Genomic DNA, 5,528 nt, shown 5'->3' with positions numbered 1-5,528 from the left:
AGCGGTGGTGAGGTTGGCCCAGGATCGAGCATTGTTTCGTTCTGCTGTGCATGGGGTCTCTATGAGTCGGTTCCGACTCGATGGCACCTGACAACAACAACAACATCTCCAGCATCATTTCTGTCACCAAGGCCATATTTTTGAACTACTAATCCTTCTTCTTTTGCTCCAACCTTTGCATTCTAATTGGCAGGGATTATCAGAATGGTTGCATGTTTGATCAATTTCAGATTGAAGAAATTGGTAGAATTCTTCTATTCCATCCTCATTGGCTTTAGTTGTTGGTACATAAATTTGAATAATGGTATTAACTGCTCTTCCCTGTATGGCCATGTATATTATCCTATCACAGATAGCATGTACCTCATGACTGATCTGGATATGTTTTTTTTTGTTTGTTTGACAATGAATGCAACACAATTCCTCTTCAATTTGCCATTCCTGGCATAGCAAATCATGTGGTTGTCAGATTCAAAATAGCCAGTACCACTCCATTTCAGCTCACGAATCAGGCTGTTAACCTCAAGGTCGGCAGTTTGAAACTACCAGCCGTTCCTTGGGAGAAAGATGAGGCTTTCTGATCCCTAAAGATTTATAGCCTGTGCAGGGTCACTATGAGTTGTAACTCACTCCATGATACTTAACAACAACAATAACAATGCCTAAGATATCTATGTTTTGTGTGTTCCATTTCATTTATGACAATTTCTAATTTTCCTAGATTTATACTTTGTATATTCCATGTTCTGATTATTAATGGATGCTTACAGCTGTTTCATTTCATTTTGAGTTTTGTCCCATCATCAAATGAAGGTCGCGGGGTCTTTACTCCTAAGGGTTTTACTCCATTTGGGTCATCACATTTTTGATGATCAAAAACAACAATTTTTATGAAGATTAAAGACCATAGCCTTCGGTATGGATTGCATCTCAATGTAAAAAAATAAATATCCTCACCACTGGACCAAAAAACATCATTCTTATCAATGGAGAAAAGATTGAAGTTGTCAAAGACTTCATTTTTCTTGAATCAACCATCATGGAAGCAGCAGCCATGAAATCAAATGATGTATTGCATTAGGCAAATCTGCTGCACAAGACCTTTTTCAAGTGTTGAAGTGTAAAGACACCAGTTTGATAAGTAAAGTGCACCTGACCCAAGCCATGGTATTTATAATAACCTCATATGCATGTGAAAGTTGGACAGTGAATAAGGAAGATAATAGAAAAATTGATGCATTTAAGTTACTGAGTTGGATGAGAATATTGAAAATACCATAGGCTGCCAAAAGAACAAACAGATCTGTGTTGGGAGAAGTACAGCCAGAGTGCTCATTGGAGGCCAGGATGACCAGACTTACTGTCTCATAATTTGGAAAAATTGTCTGGAGAGAGCAGTCATTGAACAGCGATATCATATTTGGTAGAATGTAAGGTTATAGAGAAAGATTGATTGTCAAAGTGGCAGCATCATTGGGCTCAAGTTTGGCAACAATTGTGAGGCTGGCCCAGGATCAGACAGTGTTTTGTTCTGTTGTGCATAGGGTTGTTATGCGTTGGTACCATGTCGATGGCGCCTAATAACAACAACAACATGATGGTTAATGTTTTATATGAACTTGGCTGGGCCATGATTCTCAGCAGTTTGGCAGCTATATAATTATGTAATTTTCCATTTATGTAATGATCAAATTTGTCTGTTAGGTAATGATGTAATTTGGCAGTTCTTAGCCCATCCTCCATTTTTGAGTAACCCCAATTATCCTGGTGTTATTATTGGGTGTTTGGACCATAGTTGTTAAGTAAGGAATTTGTGTAATGTAGCAACTGTGGTTTCTCTAATTCTTGCATGCCATTCCATTTAGAAATTTTAATTTTAGATTTTTCATAAAAAAACTATAGGAATGAATAAAGAAAGACAATTTAGAAGAAATGTGAAGGTCTTTACTGTAAGTTTTTATGGTACTTTAATGAAATTCTTGCTTCAGACTATTATTACCTAAACTATTATACAAACAGAATTTTTTTATTTAATAGGTTATATTGAACCAAATTAAAACAGTAATTTTCTGCTGGTTAAAATGGTTTTCTGTCTGTTTTATAAGATTTCCATGTGAACATAAAAATTACACAGCAAGCAAGCTAAAATACTCATATCTGGGTCTTATTTCTAGAAATTCAGATTAATTTGTCTGGGATAGTTTATTTCAATACAAAGCCACAGATAATTCAGAAATCATCTTTAACTTTGCGAGACAGATTCATGGTTAAATGTAACTCATCTACCTCCTCCCAACCTTTAAGTAGAGTATTGCAACTTTTGTATCTGCCATATATTAGAATTAAAAAAAAAAAAATCATTTGCTGAAATATTGGCATGAATCAAAAAAGTTAGAATATTAATGCACATTTCTTCTTAGAGAAAAACCAGTGTTCAGTCTATCTCTACAGAGAAGTCTTAAATACAATTATGTTGTTGTTAAGTACTGTTGAGTCAATTCTAATTCATAGTGATCCTGTTTAGTGTTTCTAAGTAGTCACTGATCGGTCTGAACCACTGACCTTGTGATTAGCAGACCAATGCTTATCATATAGTGCCATATCAGAACTACAAATGCAAGTATATGTCAGTAAATATTTTATCCATTCATATCTATAAACCCAATATTATTTTTACCAAAATAAAACTTTGGTTATGACTAAATGATGAACAAGTCTTGAAGAGAGATAAAATAAAAAATGGTACATAAATAAATATTATTTTATCTCTTTTCTTGTTAAATATATTTTTTAAATAATACCAATAATTCAAAAGTGAAAGCATGAGTGTCATTTTGTCCTGATAAAAATATACAAAGCAATAAGTGAGACATATTTATAGCACAACAACAAGGGAAAAAATAAGGTGTCTTGGGAAAGGAATAATTTCTTTTTAAGCCAGTTTTACTTGTAAGGTAGCCAAGTAGTTTGAATTCCAAACAGTGAAAACTCCCCCAAGAAAAATTGGTATGAAACAATTATTTCACTTCGCTAGATCACTGGAGGTGATCACTATTTAAACTGATGAAAAGAAATTTGTTAAAAATTTTTTAAAATATTTGCATTTCTGGCATACGTTAATACATTAATTTGGAATAACTGGGAGCCCAGAACTCAAACTCTTTTTCATAGTCTTCCATCACATATTCATAAGAAAGAATGGGGCAGGAAAGAAATTCGGTGGGGGGGTGTCCTATTTAGGAGCATTGATGTACAGGAAATGATCAGTCTGAACTTGGAGGGTGAAGGGAGAAGCATTAATGACTACCTGTTTGCCTGGGGATACAGGCAATTTCTAATATTAATTAGAAATCTTCAGTCATTAAAGGAAGGTAACAAACCCACTCACTCCAAAGGCAAGTCAAAAATTCATGATTTTTGGAGGAATGACAAAAGAATAATCCCAACTACTATTGGGTTGTTGTTGTTATTAAGTGCCATTGAGTCAGTTCTGACCCATAACAACCCTGTATAGAGTTTCCACAGAGCAGTTGGTGAGCTTGAACCACTGACCCTGCAGTTCAAATGGCTTTGATGTCTGGCACATTAACCCTCAGTTCCACATCAGGATTCTATTGAGTAGGTAGGATAAAAATCACTCTTAGGGATCTTCTTAGTCTATTAAAAAAAAAAAAAAAAGAAAAAAAGAGAGAGAGATGTGCTATTTTGGGGATATGGTCAGAATGCTTTTACAGCCCAAGAACACAGATACAAAACAGAGATTGTCCTTGACTAGAAAATTGCAGAAGTACGGTGTAAGAAACACCATTGAGGCCTATACACCAAAATCTTAAGATTCAAGCAGACCAACATAATTGAAATTCTTTGACCCAACAACAAGAAAATAGTGTACAAATAAAGAATCGTTAAGAGTGGGTGAGGGAGATCTTACATGAAACACATATGGAGAGGGTACTAAAAGCTGAGGCTGGATGTCAACATTAAGAAAACAATGCAGACTCCTAAGTCACATTCTAAACTCAAGATAACACCTGCCATTCCAAGAATCAATTGGAGTTTGTGATATACTAAAAAAAAAAGGCTTGCAAGGACAAAATTGAGTCTTAAGTCAGTTATTGTGTTTGACTCAACTCCTTACAGTAATGACTTGACAGGAGATGAGGCTGCTATGTTATAGGCATAAACTGCTTGCAATTTATATTTTCTATATTCTTCTGGAATATTAATATTGGGTTCAAAAAATTATGATTTCGTATGAGGGGTTGTCTGTGAAGAATGAAACAACACTATCATGGATAAAACATTAGGTACAATTAGATTTAGAAAAGCCCAGATATGGAAATTATCAGACAAGAAATTTAAAGCAACCAAGATACATATGTAAAGAGAGCTGATGAAAAAGGGAGCCAAGATGAAGGAACTGATAGAAAACATGAATAAAGAAACGCAATCTATCAGAGTCAAATGGAAAAGTTGGAGAAGAAAAATATATCAGGGATGAAAAATTCATCCCTGATATAATTTCATCATCACCTAAGTGAACAATGTGGAGTTCATCATCACCTAACAGAACAATGTGGAAGCAAAGTATGTGACTCGAAGTAGATGAATAGAAATCATCCAAACTGAAACTCCAGGAGGAAAACAAAAGAGTGAAAAATAGCTAACTATTGTAGGCAATATATAAGCACCAAAAACAAACAAAAAACTGTTATTCTATATGTAGTTCAAATATTGTATAAATATTAATGAAAGTGTTCATCAATAGATTAATGCATGAGCAAAATGTGGTACAATGGAATACCTAATAGCAATAAAGAAAAGTAAGTTTCAAAAGCATCTTGGAACTTGAAAGACATAGGCTGAATGAATGAAATAAATAGTCATAAAAAAGTAAATATTGTATGTCTCACTTTTGTCAGATGGCATGAATCTGTAAATATACAGAAACTAATGTTCACACATATGTCAACTTGTCCTATTGTAGTGGTTTGGGTATTGTTGTTGTACTGGAAGCTATGCCACTAATGTTTTAAATACCAACAGAATCACCAGTGTTGGAAAAGTTTCAGAAGAACTTCCAAATTAAAAATATTATAAGAAAAAGGAATTAAAAGTCCACTTCTAAGGGATAATTCCTTGGGATCCTTATGGATTGGAGTAAAACATTGTGTGATACAGTGCTGCAAGATGAACAGGTTGGAAGTCACTCAAAATATGACAGAGGAAAAGCTGCCTCTTCAAAACTGACTGAGTCACAATTGCTTGGATGGAGCAAAGCTTTTGGTACTGAACGCTACTTAATAGGAAAAGAAACAGCTACAAACATCCATTAGTAACTGGAAGGTGAATGTACAAACTGAAACTAGGAAAACTGGAAGTCCCCCAAAAGGAAATTAAATATATAAAGATTGGTAGACTGGGCATTAGAATCCTGGTAAGGAGCTCTGGTAGCGTAGTGGTTATGAATCGGGCTGCGAACCTTAAGGTCAACGGTTCGAAACTACCAGCTGCTCCGCGGGAGAAAG

This window comes from Chrysochloris asiatica, unplaced genomic scaffold (genome assembly GCF_000296735.1).
Source record: "Chrysochloris asiatica unplaced genomic scaffold, ChrAsi1.0 scaffold00189, whole genome shotgun sequence".
NCBI classification, from domain to species: Eukaryota; Metazoa; Chordata; class Mammalia; order Afrosoricida; family Chrysochloridae; genus Chrysochloris; species Chrysochloris asiatica.
Note: the sequence above shows the minus strand (reverse complement) of the source record.